The 24,276-nt window shown below is 41.6% G+C and overlaps 1 protein-coding gene and 1 pseudogene across 9 annotated transcripts in view; one reads left to right on the top strand and one right to left on the bottom strand.

The window, feature by feature from the left end:
• The window catches only part of TM9SF4 (transmembrane 9 superfamily protein member 4), an 884,035-nt gene that overhangs the window by 320,760 nt on the left and 538,999 nt on the right, over positions 1–24,276 (top strand). The window lies entirely within an intron of this gene.
• Positions 1,118–13,762, bottom strand: LOC137239133 (DNA-directed RNA polymerase II subunit RPB1-like; annotated as a pseudogene).

Below are 24,276 nucleotides of genomic sequence, written 5' to 3'. Positions count from 1 at the left end.
ATCGAAGGAAAAAAACCGATTGCATCAGCGTGAAAGATAAAGACGATGCTTGGGAGAAAATTGCGCAGGAGTTCAACGCAAGTAATGATATTTATCGTGAAAGCAAAGAACTAAAAAAGAAGTATAAAAATATTAAATTTGCTGCAAAAAACAAGGCAGCTGAAGAGCGTAGGGAGGTTTATGGCACTGGCGGCGGTCCTGCTACACCGCAGACTTTGTCAGGTGTGGAGGAGAGGATGTTGTCCATGTTAAATGGCAAAGAAATGGAGGGTATTCCGAATACTGCCGATTCAGATGCCCTTGATGAAGATATTTATGGTAAATTGCCTAAAACTTGTATGTAGTTGTTTGAGTACTGATTTAGACTTTTCCAGCGGATAAAAACGAGGAACTTCCACAGCCGAATGTAGAAACGCCTGTACCCGGTCCTGCCACACTGCGGAAGAAGACGAGCACACCACTATGGACACCTCAAAAACAGTGTGACAAAAATGCTAAAGTCACGTCCTGGGAGCATTTGGCTTCAATTAAAAGTAAATGGACAGAAGCCAAATTGCAGGCAGAGGTTTCTTTGGCGAAGAAGGAAGAAGAGAGGGTGGAGCTTCAAATGAAGTTTATGCGTGAGAAGGATGAGATAGCTATTCTCCAATGCAGGGAGCGGCAACCGGTTGAGATGGAGATATTAAATTTTAAATTACAAAAAGTTAAATTGGAACTTAAAAAATTAAATAACGCGTGAAAGTCGCGCCATCATGTTAATTATACTTGCTTTTTTATTTTAAATTGGTGAATTGAGTTTAGTTAGGTTGCAGATGCTCAGTGTAGGAAAAGCTCACTTGGAAATCATGAAAGGTTCGTTGTGATATCACTAAAGCGCACAGTTGAAACTTAAAGTTCGAAACTTTAAAGCATAAAATGAGATAGAAGTAGTTTAACTATTTTACCTTTATATGAAAAGTCCAACGACATGGACGACTATTGGAGACGACCCGTCAAAATAATTAACTTCAAATATCAAATCACTTTAAGAAATCAAAAAAAATGCCTTTTAGATAATTTAATGATGTAAAAACAAAAATCAGTTAGCAATAATATAAAGAGATCTCATAGATGTAATTTAAGAAACTAAGTCTACAAGACTGTAAATAAATAAATAAATAATACGTATGCGAAGTACTAATTTATCTGCATTATCGTCATTGGAAATACAATTCAATCACCAAAAACCGCATTAATCCTTTCAGCAATTTGTTCCTTCGTTAATATCTTATATGTTATATGTACGGTTACGATCCAATTCAATACGTAATAGCCATGGTGAAATGCGTGTTGGGTCAAAATTAGGCATTTCATAGTAAACATTCACGAATTCTTGATCCTCTGAAATCGCAGTTCGCTGTGGATCGGGATCATAGTAAATGGCCGTGTTAGCTGTTACTTTACGCAATGTGGTGTGTTCTAAACGGCACAGCACATTCTTTGCTTTCTCAGCATATCGTGCAGCACCGTCTCTGTGGAAACAGTTAGTGAGGAAGCCTTTGGTTTTTTTTAAATGTTACGTTCTTCGATGATACACCAGCAAAATGGAAAGTGTTGAGTGTCATCTACAATGCAAATAAAAAATAAGTAAGACAAATATTTATCAACACACCATAATTACGCACTTGTGTAGCAGGTTCACCCAAACTATGTGCAGCTAAAGCGCCCACCATTTTCACCAGTATTCGCTTGTGCTTGCTGAAAACGTGTTTCAATCTCTCCAATCAACCATTCAAACGCTTCAGTCGATACACGAAACTCTTCTGCTACATATTTCGTGCAGAGCGTCGAACGTACCAAACATTGAAACAGTAGCGTAGCATTCTCATTAGCCTGTTTTGCCAAACGATCATTACCGACCACAATAACACAACGTTGTAATAAATCATGCACGCCATTAATAACGCGCAAAGGCGACAGATCGGTTGGCATGCGTTTGTTAATATGAAAGATTTTCTGTACATTCCAAATCATGCGTTGCAAATTACACGGTAATACGACCTACTCAATTAAAATAAGTTATAACATAAGTTTTTGCTTAATTACAAAGTAAACAATGTGCTTTACCTTCGAATCACTTTTGGGGAAAATTTCACGCAGCGCTTCACGATCGCGACACAATTTCCAATTCGGGCAATGCATTACCGCTTTCGCTCAACTCTTTTATAATATCATCTGTAAAAACTTTACGCATATAACGTTCATTTGACCAATCAAATTTGAATCTTTTTTCTAATGCTTTATTCGATAGCTTAACGGTAGGTAGATTTTGAAATTCTACTGTTTCACCAGCCAAACCATCTTCGCCATAACGCAACTGAATCAGTTGACCTACAGAGTTACGTACTGTGCCATCATGGTTAACCATAACAGACTCCATAGCCTTAATTAAACGACGTTGGATATAACCAGTTTCAGCAGTTTTTACAGCAGTATCGATAAGACCTTCACGACCACCCATAGCGTGAAAATAGAATTCTGATGGCGTCAAACCGGCAAGGTATGAATTTTCTACGAAACCATGTGACTCAGGACCGTAATCGTAATTAAATGTGGCAAAGTACGTTTGCGAAACCCATATTGTATACGTTTACCCTCAACGTTATATTGACCCACACAAGCAATAACCTGTGAGATATTAATATTGGAACCTTTAGAACCCGACACCACCATAGCCTTTCAATTATTATGCTCGGTAGGCTATTTCTTTAGAGAGCCACCAGTTTTGTCACGAGCATATTTTAGTATACGATTGACTTGATTTTCGAAAGTTTGACGCAAAGTATTACCTGTAAGTGAAAAATAAATTTAAGATATAAAAAGAAAATGTATTGCACGTGAGATAACGCACCAGGTGTTGGTCCAACTCCATGTTGTGCGCTTTTTGAATAACGTTAATGACATCATCTTTGGCTTTCTTAATTGACATCTGTATTATAAGTTTGAGGATCACCAATTGTATCACCAATGTCAATACTGTGACCTTCCAATAACAACCAATTGTTAATAACAGCCTGAATATTACCATAGAAACGGCCAGCAATTTTAATTTGCCTGGTGTTATATGTATATTCATCACCATCAAAATCAGCATTAGATGGTGATGTGCATGACAAATTCATACGGAATGTTGACCAAGGCAGCACTTTGACACGATGTCCCATCATACTCATTTTATATAGTGTAGGTTGACGATTGAAAATAACTAAATCATCATCGCGTAAATGTCTTTCGACTTTATAGCCACATTGTAAATGCAAATCTGAAGGTTAAGGATGGAAACGCAAATCTATACGTTTACCAAAATCACGAACAATATATTTAGCGGCAGGATATTGACTAACTCTTGCATGCGATCGATATTGAATGGTGTAACCAATTCTTAAAATGTTAAATTTTGTGCAATTGAACGTGGCACACCGACTTGATCGATACGCAAATTTGGATCTGGTTTTATGACAGGACGTGCTGAGAAATCGTTTACCCATCAAATTACCACGTATACGCCCTTCCTTACCCTTCAAACGTGCTTTCATCGCTTTTAGTAGCTTTTAGTAGACATATCTGCCATGAAAGAATTGAGTTTACGTGGTAGCGTTGGTGTTTTCCCAGTTAGCTTTAATAGAATGGATCTGTGAAGAAATAATACAATTTATTTTAAAAAGAAAATACAGAAATGTATTTCTACTTACGTTCTCCTTTAGGAATATCAAAGGCTTTGGTTGACTTTAAGAGTATTTTCATTATCGAGCTGCTGCTGTTTGTGATTGGCCGCAATGCCATCGAATATAGTGTTGTTATCAATCGGTTGCTGGAAGTTTTTCAGTTTTTGAAATGTTGGCGCGTTGTACTAAATTTGGTTCGGTAACCATTATGCTGAAAATATCGATATCACCCTGACGGGTTACATTTGGATGCAGAATTTTCTCTTCCACTAAATATGTTCGCTCATGGCCAGAAGTTATAGCCGAGCAAAATATGTATCAATTATTGTTCTTCTGGTATGGTCATTTCGAAATCGCCCTTCATTTGAGCGATTTGGCGGGACTGTTAAAACATTAATTACAGCATCGTTAACTTCAGGTGAAAGTTGTGGTGCGGATTTATCATTAAAGCGAATGCAAACATTATGCTATACTGCTGTTCCTACAATAATGTAAAGAACTCTAGTGACTTTCATTCGAATGCCCATTGATAGCACAGGAAATCTATGTTTCCACACACCATATTAGCGCTCGATGCAATTAAGTGTTCTGATATGCGACTCATTATATAAATTTTCTGCTCTATTTGTACAATTTGAAAGAGGTGTCAACACGACGCTCGAGTTTTCATAGCCACTATCAGCAACAATTAGGCCATTCTGGAACTCCCTATTTTCAAGCCGATATGAAATGCGCGAATTCAGAAAAATTCTTGAATCATGCACAGATCCTGGCCATCGAGATACAATATCCAATATTTTCATTTTGCTGTCGCATATTGTCTGCACAGTGAAAGAAAAAAACCCTTTTCTATTTCGAAAGACTTCACCATCATCACCACCTGTATATAAATTAATGTTGTTGTTGTTGTTGTAGCAGTGCTTCGCCCCATCCAATAGGTGCGACCGATCACAAATTGTCATCAACGTCCTCTAACGGGAGTCCAAGGAAACTTGCTGTTTCAACAGGGGTGGACCCTAATGAGAGGGTTGTTAAAGGCGTTGGTTCCAAGAGGGGAGAAGAAGACGGGGGCGGGTGCTGATGCTCGGCATTCCATGAGTGGAAGCGGCCGTATGAGCTGGTGGCGCCGTGGGGCGTGGCTTGTTGAGCAGCAGAGTTGCTGGAAGGTAGTGAGGGGCGCTGAGGCGTAGACTACGGGGCGCCCTTAGGGTTCGATACCTTCCCGGAGCAGGAGAGTATGGCGCAGTCCCGCTGCAGGTAACAACCTATATGAGGGGTCGACTGCTAATGCGCGTCCAAAAACCATCAGTATTAATAATCCGAAGGCGGAAATTAAAAATTTTAACTCGTTCAAAAGATATTAACGAAAAACCGAAAAATGACCCGCTCTTCCCTCCGAAACCGGGGGTGAGATCCATCGTATTTTTGCGCAGAACACCTCTCTACATTGGCGGCCTTCGGCCGCGCTTATAAAAAATTACCCTGGGTGGGTCCAACACCGGTTTTGAGACCAAAACTATATCCGCGAAAAACACTTATGTTCACAATTTTTTTTGTGGGTACGACAACATTACAACAACCACATGAAAATCCGAGTGTATTTGATTTACGGCTTCTTAAACTTCCAAATTTTCTTCTTCTAAATGTGGGTTTTGCCATGCCCATATACCAATATTTTTGGGAATTTATTTTTGCGTCATAAAACAAATCCACCTAGCAAATTTCACTACCTTGTTATTGAATTATCTAATTTTTTCCATTTTTATAAATTTTCAATTTTGAAAAAGTGGGCGTGGTTATTGTTCGTGGTTATCGTCCGCGCAAAACACTTATGTTCACAATTTTTTTTGTGGGGACAACAACATTACAGCAACCATATGAAAATCGCCAACTTCAACTGCAAATATCTGCGAACTGAGATAACATTTTTATTTTCCGCCTTCGGATTATTATTTTCGAGATTAATACGCGTCTTTTGATACTTCTCTCGATATTTTTGGTAGCTTATTAGCAGTCGACCCCTCAACTAGATTTTTACTCCGCTGCAAGGATCTGCTGGGAGGATGACACTGAAATGACAGCCGGACAGCACCGGCTGCCTTCGGAAGCGTTTATAAATTAATATAGAGATATTGTTTTCCAATTACTATTCACGCATATTCACCTGGGGAATTGATTTTAACATGGGAGCAGTCCATTGCCCCAATTACACGCGGAAAATTTGCCTTTTCTTTAAATGCAGCCTGTGTTTCCAAGCGCTCCTGTTCCGTTTGAGGAAGTTTCACAAACTCTGGTCACAAGGATGCTAGATGGTAGGAAACTAGCGTAATTGCACGTGAGGCACTTGCTTTTGAAACTCCGGAAAGGTCTGCCACAATTTGCTGAAAAGATCCTGAAGCATAGAACCGGAGTGCGATGAAAAACATTTGATGTGGCTGCATTGCGTTGTTGCTGTAAACGAAGAAGTAATTTAGGGCAACATTTATAAAATATGGTGTAAACTTACCGTGCTCCAAGATAAATGTTGTCTTTTATTAAAGAAAAAACAAACCAAGCAGCATCTTTGCACATACGAAATCGTTCGCGAAAGTCAACATCGTCATAATAAAGAAAAAAGTCAAGACGCTCTTTAATTTTTCTTTTTCGTCGAAGCACGATAACCTGCAGAGCTTCAAAGTCGCAAATATATATATAAATACAAATAAAATAAGCCACTTCAGAGAAATTGCAAGAAATGTCAACCATAGCGGGGTTGCTATATTTGCATAATGAAATAAGTATAAATAGTGACATTTAATTCGACTCAAAATTTGTACTACAGCAACACTGTTGAAAGTCGAGAATAAGCCAGCTAACAGGTAGGCTAATTTGCGACTTAGCTAAGTATTGGTGGTGAAACAGAAAAATTAAAAAATATGACTTAACTAAGTTAAGTCGAGTTGGTGACACCGGGCCATAAGGTTTTAGAAAGCACATCTTAGGGTAAAAAGAACAAAGAATCAATCAAACAAAAATCGGCTAAATTACAAGATTACTGAAATATGAGGTTAAAATAGTCTTAATGTTGCTCTTATTCAGACTACTGCGTATATTAGAAGGAATTGAGTTCCATAAACGCGTAGCATTGATGAAAAATAGTCTAGCCGATGAGAGAAAGTTATATTGCGGCACAATCAAATCATAAGAACGAGCAGACATAGGAAATATTAGCTTTTCATAGAGATAACTAGGCGAATTCTCCTTTATAAGGTGAAAGAGGAACATGCAATTTCTAACTTTTACGTACTCAGAGAGTTCACAATTCAAAAGGCTTGTCCTCCAGGCAGAAATATGCACAAATCTCGTAAGCCCGAAGACATAGCGCGTAACATGGTTGAAAGCCACATCAAATTTGTGTGCAGACTGCGAGTCTAGCTTGCTATACACGAGATCAGGGTAAGAAATTATAGGCATTATAAGTTGAGTGGCAAGTGTTCGCCTTATGCTAGCCGGTGTAAATGCGGCGGACATCCGAAGACTCCTTAGGGTATATTATATCTTGTCAACAGTAGAGTTTATATGATCCGTGCAGGTAAGGTCAGTGTTAATGACATAACCTAGGTTAGTTACTTTCGAGACAGTTTTAATAGCTCAATCCCCAATGTATAGAGGAGGGACAGTTGCGAGACGTTTTTTACTTATAGGTAACACACAACACTTATCAACATTGAGACGAAGGCCATTTCGTGATGCCCAGGACTTGAGAGAAGATAGGTCATCATTAAAATTAACGCACATATTAGTTGTCTGGTCAAGAGGACAGGACATATATAATTGTATGTCATCTGCATATGCGTGGATACTTGCATGCCGACATTCAGAGAAAACATCATTCATCAACTTGTAATACTAATTTTTCTTCAGCTCCAACTTAGCCTTTGCCAGATAGGTAAAACTAATAGCTCACTCGCATGCCTTTGTTCGCCCAATTGTATCTCTGCCTCCACCGCTTGGGTTACCCTATGTGCTCTACTATCGCCCATCATCACTCTCGTCTCTACGTCTTTGAATTTGCGCGTGTCCAACTTTGCAGCTACCTTTTCATTAACAAAGCTCATCGTCGCTCCCGTATCGATCGATGCAATCATTTCTTGTCCCTCCAGTGTAATTGCAGCCTTTGGTCTGCCTAAGTGTTTTTACTGTGCGCGAGGATTCGTTATTGGAGACCCCACCCCTCGCTATCAATGTGGTCTCGGACCATTTCCCGGGTGCCTTCGACAGCCGTCACGGGTCAACACGCCTGGTCGGCCACACTACCAACAGAAGTCGCGTCGCTCGTTGCGACACCCATAGACGAAGTGTCCGCTCTCCCCGCATCGTCTGCACGCGCTTCGTGGGTCTATGGTCCCTTGCTGTGGTCTAGTTGCACTGCCTTGTGCTCCTACGGCCTCCTGTATCGGGTATTCCTTTTCTCTCACCGTTTTCTCGTAGTGGTACCTCTCCTCCGGTCTTCGTGGTACGAATGATCTTGCTGTTGAGTTTAGTGTTTCCTTCTCTCGCGTAATGTTTTCGTAGTCCTCGGCTAGGCTGACAAATCCCTCCGGGTTACTAAACTCGCTTCTTTTAACGTACAGCTGGTACTCTCGCCGCGAATTTCTATATATCCTATCCAGCTTTTTGTTTTCGGTGTAGTCGGCGTGTCGCATTAGCCCCTGTAACGATAGCACATAGTCTTTAAAGGCCTCACCTGGTCGCTGGACTCGCTGCCGGATCTCGTCATCCAAATGCTCAAAGTACCTGGAACTTAGGAAAAACCTTAGGAAGTCTTTCTGAAAGGCTTCCCACTCTTGCCAGTGCCGGTTGTTGTTTCGGTACCATACTAACGCCTTATCTTTTAAGAGTTCTGGTAGCGCTCGTGGGATGGAGTTGCGACCAACTTCGTAGCTGTCGGCCAGCTCCTCAACCCTTCAATAAAACATAGCGGGTCCTTCTCGCTATCATATTTCAGACTCCACTTACTTATTCAATCCATTATATTTGTATGTGATGCTGGTTGCTACATCGCGTATATCGTAGTTCATCCACAGCTCTCTAGTTGAAATTCTACCGCGTATTTCACCAGCTCCTCGTTGTTGAAATAATATACCCACGTGACTCTTGCCATTGTGTCTATGGGTCTCTCGTTGGTTTCTGTATGCTTATATCCTCTGTGGTTATCCTCGAGTTTTTAATTATCTTTGTCTCCTCTTGTGATTATCCTCGTTTTTTTTGTTGTTTACCATGTGACTCTATATTCAGTGTCCCCGCTCGGGCGTCATTTGTGACGGACCTTTCCTTTGGCCGGGGTATGCTCAGTCCGTCCAGGATCCCTGTGGAAAGAGAAAATGATCCCTATCGTCTCCTTTTAAAGAGAAAGACCCTGATTCAATTTCAAACGTTATAACTTGTTCTATTCAATTTAATTTCTACACTACTCTTAGGGCTAAAGGCCGCGGAGGTGGAAAATCACCACTTCCTCCCAGTCGGTGGAGTTGGAAAACCCCCACCCTGTTATTCCTGAAGGCTGCGGAGGTTTAAAAACCACCACAATCCCTCTAACGATGGCGTTGGGAAAACCCCCAAAGTCTCTAAACTAAAAGACTCGTGAGCTGGAAAATACCAGGGGTCCCATTCACCGCTAAACAAGGCGTTAGCAGGCTACTACACCTAGCTAGCTACTACGCAACTTCTTACAAAATTCTCGCCCTTTTATACTAGTTTGCGCGCAGGCAAACCGTTCCTTTACACTAACAAATCCCCATTATATCTTAGTACATAATTTACTGACATTTTCTAACAGTATTTTATCTACTTATGTGAATATGTTTTCAATATATATATATAATAATTTCCTCTTCGGTCTGGAATGCCCCCTCATATGCAAACATCTGTTGGCTAGCATTGCATCGATCAACAGGTATTCAGCTGGGCATTCGTTGGGTGGTTTTTCTGTGCTCCCATTGTCATCTGTCTACGCACTCACAATGTTCTCCTTTTTGCTTTATGCTATGTCCGCGCGCATCATATTGTCCATGGGCTAAATGTATTTTGTTAGTTTAACATTTGGTTCACTGGGTTGGTGAACTTTTGCCGCTTATTGTCTTGCTGTATTTCCATTGTTGTTTTCATTTCTTTAGGATTCCAGCTGGCTATTGGATATCTATGAAAAATATAATGTCCCACCAAAATATTCACCGTATGCGGGCAGAGACAATTATTTAAGCGACATAATTAGATGTTTTCTTCAATGTTTATATGTATATTAGGGTGATTTAAAATGCAATATTTTATATGTATGGAATTCAATTCTGTAAATTCAAATATATCGGGGTATTTATGTTTTACATGATATGTATGTGTACGGATAGAAATTCAATATTATATATATATGTATATGGGGTATTCCATCCCATTTCGACCAATTTTGAACCGGACCCCTTTAGAATTGGCTGAAAGTTTTTCTTCTTTTTCTAGCTTACGAAAGACTTTTTTCAGTATTTTTTCAAATTTTTTCATCCAAACAAAAAAAATTATGAATTTAAAAAAAACACCGTTTTTGTTTTCAAAATGCTATAACTTTTTCAAAATTTGACCGTTTGGGACCTTTTTTTAAATTTGTTTTTAAATGTACTTTTCGGAAAAAATAAAAAAAAAATTAAAGTTTTTTTTAGTAATTTTTCAGTTTTTCGAGATTTTTCGAATTTCGACATTTTTTTTTTCTCATAAAAAACTTCAATCAATTCTGCAATCATCCCCACTAATCCCGGAGAGGGCCGATTTTTTTAAATATTTTTTTTATTTAATTGAAAAAAATTTTCAAAAAGAAAATTTTTTTTATCAATTTTATTTAAATAAAAAAAATGTAAGGCGCGATAACCTCCGAAGAGATCTAAGGCCGAGCTTCTCTTCCAATTTGCGTCGTGCTCCTCTTGATTTTCCCTACAAATTGGCCGGACGGGACCTACATGTTTTATGCCGACTCCGAACGGCATCTCCAAGGCAGATGAGTTTTCACTGAGAGCTTTTCATGGCAGAAATACACCCGGAGCGCTTGCCAAACACTGCCGAGGGGCGACCCCGCTTAGAAAAATTTTCTTCTAATTTAAAAACCTTATTTCTAAAATTTTTCATGTTGCTTTGCCCGGGGTGCGAACCCAGGGCATACGGTGTGGTAGGCGAAGCACGCTACCATCACACCTATTTTATTTATATAACAAAAAAATGTAAGAAAATTAGTTTTAAATACTCTTTTCTTTATATATTATGGTAATCTACTGTTTTTTACTGTGTCAGTCATTAATCCTGTTTATTTTAATCGTAGATTACATTTTTTTGTTATATAAATAAAATTGATAAAAAAAAATTTTTATTTTTGAAAATTTTTTTTCAATTAAAAAAAAAAAAATATAAAAAAAAATCGGCCCACTCCGGGATTAGTGGGGATGATTGCATAATTGATTAAAGTTTTTTATGAGAAAAATCTCGAAAACTGAAAAAATTACAAAAAAAACTTTAAAAATTTGTTTGTATTCTTTCCGAAAAGTACATTTAAAAACAAATTTAAAAAAAAAAGATCCCAAACGGTCAACTTTTGAAAAAGTTATAGCATTTTGAAAACAAAAACAGTGTTGTTTTTTATATTCATAACTTTTTTTAGTTGGATGAAAAAATTCTGAAAAACGTCTTTCGTAAGCTAGAAAAAGAAGAAAAACTTTCAGCCAATTCTAAAGGGGTCGGGATCAAAATTGGTCGAAATGGGATGGAATACCCCCCATATATATATATATATATATATACATATATATATATATATATATATATACATTAGAGTGTTTTAAAAAATTACATTTTATATGAATTCGAAAACGATTCATATAAGATGGTCAAATATATAGGTTCGAATGTGTGGGCCCCAAAGCCGGTGGATTTGGGTCCTCACAGTCTCCCCTCACCTGCCGCAAGCAGAGTTACTGTCACCAGGCCTGTTCTGGTGATCCTCACCCGATAAGTACGACCATCTACATTCCGGTGGAACGTCCTTTTTCGCCGCTTCACTGGGGTAGCGTGTGCCAATTTCTACTGCTTATGTGTGTCAACGTGTCTATGTTTTGTGGCGCCTGATAATTGTTCGCTGAAGGAGTCTTGCGCCTGATGTTCGACTCGATGTTTCTTTACTCTATGGGATAATCTCTCGCGATCTGGGCCTTGTTCTGAAATGAAATGTTATACAAAATTCGGTCATTATGTTATAGCATTGGCTGGCTATGTTGTGGGCGTAGTTCATCGCCGTCTGGTTCCCGTTATCCAGGGTTGGGGCTTGCACTTGTGCTGTGTGCCACCCACTCCGGTCGCCGTCTACCACCTGTTGATTGTTGCATATGTCTGTCCGTTCGATTCTGGAACCACTTGCACCTGATTTGACGAGTGCTAGCGAACCACATATCGCTACCGTGCTGCAAGCTGCCTGATCTTTTTCCGTGATCTGGGCTGCTTGTGATGTTGACACGCATGGCGTTGCTCTTACTACGGCCAATTGCTCTGCGTATTCCTCGGTTAAATGTTGGTTCGGGGTTCTACCACCCGATGCTGATGAGGGCGCGTGTTGTCTTGTTGATATCGTCGTCAGCCGTCTCGTTTGTTCCCCGATGCGAACTTCGGAGGGGCTTGGTGAGTCGCCTTCCACTTACCACGCTCACGGGGTGAACCTATTCCTCTTTCTGCTGCGGGACTTGCTTCTTCTTCGACTTTCGCCTGATGGTACGTTTTTAGCTCGCTTATATGTGCCGTTCTTCTTTATGCACCTTGTCTAGTTCGACGATCACCTGGGATACGAAGTTCGTTACACGATGAGGCCTACTGTATCTGGGTGCTAACTTTGCTGCGAAGTTGTCCACTGCCTTGGACAGCTGATGCTCTTTTACTAATACCAAGTCGCCCACCGCCGGATGCCACTGTCTTATACGTAAGTTATAACGCCTTGCCTGCTCCGCTGATGCATGCTGTTGTCTACGACGTGCCATCTGATACACCTTCTTCATCTTCGCCATCTTCTCACTGAGAGCCACCTTCTCCTCGCCTGTGTCAAATGTTTACTCCTCGTAGAGGGCGTTGGGGATCCTCGGTTCCCTACCCTGTACTACGAATGCTGAACTGTAGCCTGTTGACCCGCATATGCTCGTATTCAGTGCTAGTGTCATCTCTAACAACAACTCATCCCATGTCTTATGCTCCTTCCCAGTGAATTGCGCTATCATCCTCTTGATGTTACAATTCGCTCTCTCCGTCGGATTCTCTTGCGGTGTGTACGGTGCCGTTAGGTGGTGCTTTGTGCCAGCCTCTTTTTAAAATTTCTAAAAATGTCTGCTCGTGAACTGTGCTCCATTGTCTGTGATTAGGATTTTTGGCGCGCCAAATTGGGCCAAAATCCTCTCCCTCATACGTCTGATCACATTCTCCGTAGTCGCCTTCCGTATTGCTATGATATCTACCCATTTCGAAAATTTATCCACGAAAACTAGTGCCATCGTATTTCCATGCTTCGAGCGCGGAAGTGGTCCAACGAAATCTGCGCAAACAGTAGCAAAAGGTTCGTCGGAAATCTGCGTGAGCATCTTGCTTGCAGCTTATTGTTCGCTGGGCTTGTAGACTTGGCACGTATGGCATTGTTGCACGTACTACCGTACGTCTCTAAACATTCCAGGTCAATAGTACCTCATAATTGCACGCGCGATGGATTTCCGTATACCCATGTGTCCTGGCCTCGGTGAGTCGTCTTTTTCGTCGAGCACTCTTCTCCTCTCTGGTGTTGGTACGCATAGTTTCCACGGTACCGCATCCTCGCCATCCATTTGACTCCCTATTCTGCGATACAACCGCCCTTCCTCCATCACGTAATCGGGGAATTTCTCCGGCTCCTTCGCTTCCAGTGGCTGCCTTGAGAGTGCGTCTGCGACCACATTCATTTTGCCTTTTCTGTATTGTTTGTCGAACGAATACTGCTGTAATTCATGTTTGAGAAACGTACTCACCGCATCATCCATGCTGTTCTCCGCTAGTAGGACTTCTTGCTCACCCCCCCTCGCTGTTCTTAACACCTTTGTAATTTCCTTGGTCTACCATCGTCGTACATGTTGCCACCGCTGCCGGCTGCTTCTGATCATTCATTCATTCATTCATTCATTTATTAATAAATACATTAGTACAATAAGAAAAGTAATTCTTTTTTAGTACAACAATAGTAATTAAAATATTTTAACACATATCAAGGAACATTATTAGAGAAAAAGTTAATTAAAATAGAGATATAAATAAAACTGTAAGTAGAACAATATAACAAGAAAATACATAAGGTTTTAGAAAGCACATCTTAGGGTAAAAGGAAGAAAGAATCAATCAAACAAAAATCGGTTAAGTTACAAGATTACTGAAATATGAGGTTAAAATAGTCTTAATGTTGCTCTTATTCAGACTACTGCGTATAGTAGAAGGAATTGAGTTCCATAAACGTGTAGCATTGATGAAAAATTGTCTAGCCGATGAGAGATATTGCGGCACAATCAAATCATAAGAACGAGCAGACCTAGGAAAGATTAGCTTTTCATAGAGATAACTAGGCGGCTTCTCCTTTATAAGGTGAAAGAGGAACAAGCAATTTCTAACTTTTACGTACTCAGAGGGTTCACACTCCAAAACGCTTGTCCTCCAGGCAAAGATATGCACAAATCTCGTAAGCCCGAAGACATAGCGCGTAACATGGTTGAAAGCCACATCCAATTTGTGTGCAGACTGAGAGTCCAGCTTGCTATACACGACATCAAGGTAAGAAATTATAGGCATTATAAGTTGAGTGGCAAGTTTTCGCCTTATACTAGCCGGTGTAAATGCGGCGGACATCCGCAGACTCCTTAGGGTATATTATATCTTGCCAACAGAAGAGTTTATATGATCCGTGCAGGTAAGGTCAGGGTTAATGACATAACCTAGGTTAGTTACTTTCGAGACAGTTTTAATAGCTCAATCCCCAATGTATAGAGGAGGGACAGTTGCGAGATGTTTTTTGCTTATAGGTAACACACAACACTTATCAACATTGAGACGAAGACCATTTCTCGATGCCCAGGACTTGAGAGAAGATAGGTCATCATTAAAATTAACGCACATGTTAGTTGTCTGGTCAAGAGGACAGCACATATATAATTGGATGTCATCCGCATATGCGTGGATACTTGCATGGCGACTTTCAGAGAAAACATCATTCATCAACTTGTAATACTACTTTTTGTCCGCCACACTTCAGCTCCAACCTTTGCCAGATAGTCTGTGCCAATCACTACGCTGTCGACTAACCCAGGCAAAAGTAATAGCTCACTCGCATGCCTTTGTTCGCCCAATTGTATCTCTGCCTCCACCGCTTGGTTTACCCTCTGTGCTCTACCATCGCCCATCACCACTCTCGTCTGTACGTCTTTGAATTTGCGCCTGTCCAACTTTGCAGCTACCTTTTCATTAACAAAGCTCGTCGTCGCTCCCGTATCGATCGATGCCATCATTTATTGTAATTTCAGCCAAGATTCGTCCTTGGGTCTGCCTAAGTGTTTTTGCTGGATTCGTTATTGGAGACCCCACCCCTCGCTATCAATGGGGTCTCGGACCATTTCCCGGCTGCCTTCGACAGCCGTCACGCGTCAACACGCCTGGTCGGCCACACTACCAACAGAAGTCCCGTCGCTCTTTGCGGCACCCATAGGCGAAGTGTCCGCTCTCCCCGCATCGTCTGCACGCGCTTCGTGGGTCTATGGTCCCTTGCTGTGGTCTAGTTGCACTGCCTTGTGCTCCTACGGCCTCCTGTATCGGGTATTCCTTTTCTCTCACCGTTTTCTCGTAGTGGTACCTCTCCTCCGGTCTTCGTGGTACGAATGATCGTGCTGTTGAGTTTAGTGTTTCCTTCTCTCGCGTAATGTTTTCGTAGTCCTCGGCTAGGCTGACCAATCCCTCCAGGCTACTAAACTCGCTTCTTTTAACGTACAGCTGGTACTCTCGCCGCAAATTTCTATATATTCTATCCTGCTTTTTGTCATCGGTGTAGTCGGCGTGTCGCATTAGCCTCTGTAGCGATAGCACATAGGCTTTAAAGGCCTCACCTGGTCGCTTGACTCGATGCCGGATCTCGTCATCCAAATGCTCAAAGTACCTGGAACTTAGGAAAAACCTTAGGAAGTCTTTCTGAAAGGCTTCCCATTCTTGCCAGTGCCGGTTGTTGTTGCGGTACCATACTAACGCCTTATCTTTCAAGAGTTCTGGTAGCGCTCATGGGATGGAGTTGCGATCAACATCGTAGCTGTCGGCCAACTCCTCAGCCCGTTCAATAAAACATAGCGGGTCCTTCTCGCTATCATATTTCAGACCTCACTTACGTATTCGATCCATTATATTTGTATGTGATGCTGGTTGGTACATCGCGTATATCTGTTGCTCCTCGTTTCTGGGTGTATCGACCGGATTCTTCTTCTGCTCCGTCGTCTGATTCGCGGCTGAAACGCCACTGCTGCCTGGTAACGCTAGCTGGTCGCCAGGCCTTGGAGTTGTTGGCCTTGGATGCTGGGTCTCTAATTCGATGAAATGAGCCTCGAGGCTTGACTCGCTACCTTGCGCCTGAATGAAGCTCGCCAAGCGCTTTCGTAGTTCATCCGCTGCTCTCTAGTTGAAATTCTTCCGCGTATTTCACCAGCTCCTCGCTGTTGAGATAATATACCCACGTGACTCTTGCCATTGTGTCTATGGGTCTCTCGTTGGTTTCTGTATGCTTATTATAGTGTTAACTACTTTGTACTCTTTACTTTAATTTTTAAAATAATTTTAATTGAGTTTTCGTGTTAACATAAGATTTTGAATAACTTCAAAAAAAGAAAATTCCAATTAGTTGGAAAATATTTAAACTCAAAAATAAACAAAAATAAATTTTATATTGCAAACCAAAATAAAAGATTTTTTAAAATATCAACTTGAATGTTGATATACTTATATCCTCTGTGGTTATCCTCGTGTTTTTAATTATCTTTGTCTCCTCTTGTGATAATCCTCGTTTTTTTAGTTGTTTACCATGTGTCCCTGCTCGGGCGCCATTTGTGACGGACCTTTCCTTTGGCCGGGGTATGCTCAGTCCGTCCAGGATCCCTGTGGAAAGAGAAAACTATCCCTATCGGCTCCTTTTAAAGAGAAAGAACCTGATTCAATTTCAAACGTTATAACTTGTTTTATTCAATTTAATTTCTACACTACTCTTAGGGCTAAAGGCCGCGGAGGTGGAAAATCACCACTTCCTCGCAGTCTGTGGAGTTGGAAAACCCCTACCCTGTTATTCATGAATGCTGCGGAGGTGGAAAACCACCACTTCCTCCCAGGCGGTGGAGTTGGAAAACCCCCACCCTGTTATTCCTGAAGGCTGCGGAGGTTTAAAAACCATCACAATCCCTCTAACGATGGCGTTGGGAAAACCCCCAAAGTCTCTAAACTAAAAGAATCGTGAGCTGGAAAATCCCAGGAGTCCATTCACCGCTAAACAAGGCGTTAGCAGGCTACTATACCTAGCTAGCTACTACTCAACTTCTTACAAAATTCTCGCCCTTTTATACTAGTTTGCGCGCAGGCAAACCGTTCCTTTACACTAATAAATCCTCACTATATCTTAGTACATAATTTACTGACATTTTCTAACAGTATTTTATCTACTTATGTGAATATAATATTTTCAATATATATATATATAATAATTTCCCCTTCGGCCTGGAATGCCCCCTCATATGCAAATATCTGTTGGCTAGCATTGCATCGATCAACAGGTATTCAGCTGGGCATTCGTTGGGTGGTTTTTCTGTGCTCCCATTGTCATCTGTCTACGCACTAACAATGGTCTCCTTTTTGCTTTATGCTATGTCCGCGCGCATCATATTGTCCATGGGCTAAATGTATTTTGTTAGTGTAACATTTGGTTCACTGGGTTGGTGAACTTTTGCTGCTTATTGTCTTGCTATATTTCCATTGTTGTTTTCATTTCTTTAGAATTCCAGCTGGCTATTGGATATCTATGAAAAATATAATGTCCAACCAAAATATTCACCGTATGCGGGCAGAGACAATTATTTAAGCGACATAATTAGATGTTTTCATCAATGTTTATATGTATATTAGGGTGATTTAGGTGTGCCAGTCATTAATCCTGTTTATTTTATTCGTAGATTACATTTTTTTGTTATATAAATAAAATTGATAAAAAAAACATTTTTATTTTTGAAAATTTCTTTCAATTAAATAAAAAAAATATAAAAAAAAAATCGGCTCACTCCGGGATTAGTGGGGATGATTGCAGAATTGATTGAAGTTTTTTATAAGAAAAATCTCGAAAACTGAAAAAATTAAAAAAAAACTTTAAAAATTTTTTTCTATTCTTTCCGAAAAGTACATTTAAAAACAAATTTAAAAAAAAAAGATCCCAAACGGTCAATTTTTGAAAAAGTTATAGCATTTTGAAAACAAAAAGAGTGTTTTTTTTTAAATTAAAAACTTTTTTTAGTTGGATGAAAAAATTCTGAAAAACGTCTTTCGTAAGCTAGAAAAAGAAGAAAAACTTTCAGCCAATTCTAAAGGGGTCGGGATCAAAATTGGTCGAAATGGGATGGAATACCCCCCCCCCCCCCCCCCCCCATATATATATATATATATATATATATATATACATACATTAGAGTGTTTTAAAAAATTACATTTTATATGAATTCGAAAACGATTCATATAAGATGGGCAAATATATAGGTTCGAATGTGTGGGCCCCAAATCCGGTGGATTTGGGTCCTCTCAGTCTCCCCTCACCTGCCGCAAGCAGAGTTACTGTCACCAGGCCTGTTCTGGTGATCCTCACCCGATAAGTACGACCATCTACATTCCGGTGGAACGTCTTTTTCGCCGCTTCATTGGGGTAGCGTGTGCCAATTTCTACTGCTTATGTGCGTCAACGTGTCTATGTTTTGTGGCGCCTGATAATTGTTCGCTGAAGGGGTCTTGCGCATGATCTTAGACTCGATGTTTCTTTACTCTATGGGATAATCTCTCGCGATCTGGGCCTTGTTCTGAAATGAAATGTTATACAAAATTCGGTCTTTAGGTTATAGCATTGGCTGGCTATGTTGTGGGCGCAGTTCATCGCCGTCTGGTTCCCGTTATCCAGGGTTGGGGCTTGCACTTGTGCTGTGTGCTACCCACTCCGGTCGCCGTCTACCACCTGTTGATTGTTGCATATGTCTGCCCGTTCGATTCTGGAACCATTTGCACCTGATTTGACGAGTGCTAGCGAACCACATATCGCTACCGTGCTGCAATCTGCCTGATCTTCTTCCGTGATCTGGGCTGCTTGCGATGTTGACACGCATGGCGTTGCTCTTACTACGGCCAATTGCTCTGCTTATTCCTCGGTTAAATGTTGGTTCGGGGTTCTACTACACGATGCTGATGAGGGCGCGTGTGGTCTTGTTGATATCGTCGTCAGCCGTCTCGTTTGATCCCCGATGGGAACTTCGGTGAGGCCCCCATTCGGGGCTTGGTGAGTCGCCTTCGACTTACCACGCTCACGGGGTGAACCTATTCCTCTTTCTGCTGCGGGACTTGCTTCTTCTTCGACTATCGCCTGATGTTACGCTTTTACGAAGTTCGTTACACGATGAGGCCCACTGTATCTGGGTACTAACTTTGCTGCGAATTTGTCCACTGCCTTGGACAGCTGATGCTCTGTTACTAATACCAAGTCGCCCACCGCCGGTTGCCACTGTCTCCTACGTAAGTTATAACGCCTTGCCTGCTCCGCTGATGCTTGCTGTTGTCTACGACGTGCCATCTGATACACCTTCTTCATCTTCGCCATCTTCTCACTGAGAGCCACCTTCTCCTCGCCTGTGTCAAATGTTTACTCATCGTAGAGGGCGTTGGGGATCCTCGGTTCCCTACCCTGTAGTACGAATGCTGAACTGTAGCCTGTTGACTCGTATATGCTCGTATTCAGTGCTAGTGTCATCTCTGGCAACAACTCATCCCATGTCTTATGCTCCTTCCCAGTGAATTGCGCTATCATCCTCTTGATGTTACGATTCGCTCTCTCCGTCGGATTCTCTTGCGGTGTGTACGGTGCCGTTGGCTGGTGCTTTGTGCCAGCCTCTTGTAAACATTTCTTAAAATTCCTGCTCGTGAACTGTGCTCCATTGTCTGTGATTAGGATTTTTGGCACGCCAAATTGGGCCAAAATCCTCTCCCTCATACCTTCCGTATTGCTATGATCTCTACCCATTTCGAGAATTTATCCACGAAAACTAGTGACATCGTATTTCCATGCTTTAAGCGCGGAAGTGGTCCAACGAAATCTGCGCAAACAGTAGCAAAAGGTTCGTCGGAAATCTGCGTGAGCATCTTACCTGCAGCTTATTGTTGGCTGGGATTGTAGACTTGCCATGTATGGCATTGTTGCATGTACTTCCGTACGTCTCTAAAGTTTCCACGGTACCGCATCCTCGCCATCCATTTGACTCCCTATTCTGCGATACAACCGCCCTTCCTCCATCACGTAATCGGGGAATTTCTCCGGCTCCTTCGTTACTTCGCCCATCTTCGTCGTGTACCATTTGCATGTAATAGCATCCTCCTGTATGCTTCCCAAAACTTCTTCCAGTGGCTGCCTTGAGAGTGCGTCTGCGACCACATTCATTTTGCCTTTTCTGTATTGTATGTCGAACGAATACTGCTGTAATTCATGTTTGAGAAACGTACTCACCGCATCATCCATGCTGTTCTCCGCTAGTAGGACTTCTTGGTCACCCCCCTCGATCTCCTTGACACCTTTGTAATTTCCTTGGTCTACCATCGTCGTACATGTTGCCGCCGGCTGCATCTGATCATTCATTCATTCATTTATTAATAAATGCATTAGTACAATAGGAAAAGTAATTCTTTTTTAGTACAACAACAGTAATTTAAATATTTTAACACATATCAAGGAACATTATTAGAGAAAAAGTTAATTAAAGTAGAGATATAAATAAAACTGTAAGTAGAACAATATAACAAGAAAATACATAAGGTTTTAGAAAGCACATCTTAGGGTAAAAGGAAGAAAGAATCAATCAAACAAAAATCGGTTAAGTTACAAGATTACTGAAATATGAGGTTAAAATAGTCTTAATGTTGCTCTTATTCAGACTACTGCGTATAGTAGAAGGAATTGAGTCCCATAAACGCGTAGCATTGATGAAAAATAGTCTAGCCGATGAGAGATATTGCGGCACAATCAAATCATAAGAACGAGCAGACCTAGGAAATATTAGCTTTGCATAGAGATAAATAGGCGGCTTCTCCTTTATAAGGTGAAAGAGGAACAAGCAATTTCTAACTTTTACGTACTCAGAGAGTTCACACTCCAAAAGGCTTGTCCTCCAGGCAGAGATATGTACAAATCTCGTAAGCCCGAAGACATAGCGCGTAACATGGTTGAAAGCCACATCCAATTTGTGTGCAGACTGAGAGTCCAGCTTGCTATACACGTCATCAGGGTAAGAAATTATAGGCATTATAACTTGAGTGGCAAGTTTTCGCCTTATACTAGCCGGTGTAAATGCGGCGGACATCCAAAGACTCCTTAGGGTATATTATATCTTGCCAACAGAAGAGTTTATATGATCCGTGCAGGTAAGGTCAGTGTTAATGACATAACCTAGGTTAGTTACTTTCGAGACAGTTTTAATAGCTCAATCCCCAATGTATAGAGGAGGGACAGTTGCGAGATGTTTTTTGCTTATAGGTAACACACAACACTTATCAACATTGAGACGAAGACCATTTCTCGATGCCCAGGACTTGAGAGAAGATAGGTCATCATTAAAATTAACGCACATGTTAGTTGTGTGGACAAGAGGACAGAACATATATAATTGGATGTCATCCGCATATGCGTGGATACTTGCTCCAACCTTTGCCAGATAGTCTGTGCCAATCACTACGCTGTCGACTGAACCAGGCAAAAGTAATAGCGCATGCCTTTGTTCGCCCAATTGTATATCTTCCTCCACCGCTTGGTTTACCCTCTGTGCTCTACCATCGCCCATCACCACTCTCGTCTGTACGTCTTTGAATTTGCGCGTGTCCAACTTTGCAGCTACCTTTTCATTAACAAAGCTCATCGTCGCTCCCGTATCGATCGATGCCATCATTTCTTGTAATTGCAGCCACGATTCGTCCTTGGGTCTGCCTAAGTGTTTTTGCTGGATTCGTTATTGGAGACCCCACCCCTCGGTATTAATGGGGTCTCGGACCATTTCCCGGCTACCTTCGACAGCCGTCACGCGTCAACACGCTTGGTCGGCCACACTACCAACAGAAGTCCCGTCGCTCTTTGCGGCACCCATACGCGAAGTGTCCGCTCTCCCCGCATCGTCTGCACGCGCTTCGTGGGTCTATGGTCCCTTACTGTGGTCTAGTTGCACTGCCTTGTGCTCCTACGGCCTCCTGTATCGGGTATTCCTTTTCTCTCACCCGTTTTCTCGTAGTGGTACCTCTCCTCCGGTCTTCGTGGTACGAATGATCTTGCTGTTGAGTTTAGTGTTTCCTTCTCTCGCGTAATGTTTTCGTAGTCCTCGGCTAGGCTGACCAATCCCTCCAGGCTACTACAGTCGCTTCTTTTAACGTACAGCTGGTACTCTAGCCGCGAATTTCTATATATTCTATCCTGCTTTTTGTCATCGGTGTAGTCGGCGTGTCGCATTAGCCCCTGTAGCGATAGCACATAGTCTTTAAAGGCGTCACCTGGTCGCTGGACTCGCTGCCGAATCTCGTCATCCAAATGCTCAAAGTACCTGGAACTTAGGAAAAACCTTAGGAAGTCTTTCTGAAAGGCTTCCCATTCTTGCCAGTGCCGGTTGTTGTTGCGGTACCATACTAACGCCTTATCTTTCAAAAGTTCTGGTAGCGCTCATGGGATGGAGTTGCGACCAACATCGTAGCTGTCGGCCAACCCTCAACCCGTTCAATAAAACATAGCGGGCCCTTCTCGCTATCATATTTCAGACCTCACTTACGTATTCGATCCATTATATTTGTATGTGATGCTGGTTGGTACATCGCGTATATCTGCTGCTCCTCGTTTCTGGGTGTATCGACCGGATTCTTCTTCTGCTCCATCGTTTGATTCGCGGCTGAAACGCCGCTGCTGCCTGGTAACGCTAGCTGGTCGCCAGGCCTTGAAGTTGTTGGTCTTGGATGCTGGGTCTCTAATTCGATGAAACGAGCCTCGAGGCTTGACTCGCTACCTTGCGCCTGAATGAAGCTTGCCAAGCGCTTTCGTACTTCATCCACTGTTGTCTAGTTGAAATTCTTCCGCGTATTTCACCAGCTCCTCGCTGTTGAGATAATATACCCACGTGACTCTTGCCATTGTGTCTATGGGTCTCTCGTTGTTTTCTGTATGCTTATATCCTCTGTATCCTCTGTGGTTATCCTCGTGTTTTTAATTTTCTTTGTCTCCTCTTGTGATTATCCTCGGTTTTTTAGTTGTTTACCATGTGACTCTATATTCAGTGTCCCTGCTCGGGCGCCATTTGTGACGGACCTTTCCTTTGGTCGGGGTATGCTCAGTCCGTCCAGGATCCCTGTGGAAAGAGAAACTTATTCCTATCGTCTCCTTTTAAAGAGAAAGACCCTGATTCAATTTCAAACGTTATAACTTGTTTTATTCAATTTAATTTCTACACTACTCTTAGGGCTAAAGGCCGCGGAGGTGGAAAATCACCACTTCCTCTCAGTCTGTGGAGTTGGAAAACCCCCACCCTGTTATTCCTGAAGGCTGCGGAGGTGGAAAACCACCACTTCCTCCCAGGCGGTGGAGTTGGAAAACCCCCACCCTGTTATTCTTGAAGGCTGCGGAGGTTTAAAAACAACCACAATCCCTCTAACGATGGCGTTGGGAAAACCCCCAAAGTCTCTAAACTAAAATAATCGTGAGCTGGAAAATCCCAGGAGTCCCATTCACCGCTAAACAAGGCGTTAGCAGGCTACTATACCTAGCTAGCTACTACTCAACTTCTTACAAAATTCTCGCCCTTTTATACTAGTTTGCGCGCAGGCAAACCGTTCCTTTACACTAACAAATCCTCATTATATCTTAGTACATAATTTACTGACATTTTCTAACAGTATTTTATCTACTTACGTGAATATAATATTTTCAATATATATATATAATAATTTCCCCTTCGGCCTGGAATGCCCCCTCATATGTAAACATCTGTTGGCTAGCATTGCATCGATCAACAGGTATTCAGCTGGGCATTCGTTGGGTGGTTTTCTGTGCTCCCATTGTCATCTGTCTACGCACTAACAATGTTCTCCTTTTTGCTTTATGCTATGTCCGCGCGCATCATATTGTCCATGGGCTAAATGTATTTTGTTAGTGTAACATTTGGTTCACTGGGTTGGTGAACTTTTGCTGCTTATTGCCTTGCTATATTTCCATTGTTGTTTTCATTTC

This window comes from Eurosta solidaginis, chromosome 2 (genome assembly GCF_040869045.1).
Source record: "Eurosta solidaginis isolate ZX-2024a chromosome 2, ASM4086904v1, whole genome shotgun sequence".
Taxonomy (NCBI): Eukaryota; Metazoa; Arthropoda; class Insecta; order Diptera; family Tephritidae; genus Eurosta; species Eurosta solidaginis.
Note: the sequence above shows the minus strand (reverse complement) of the source record. Positions and strands in the feature narration are given on the sequence as shown.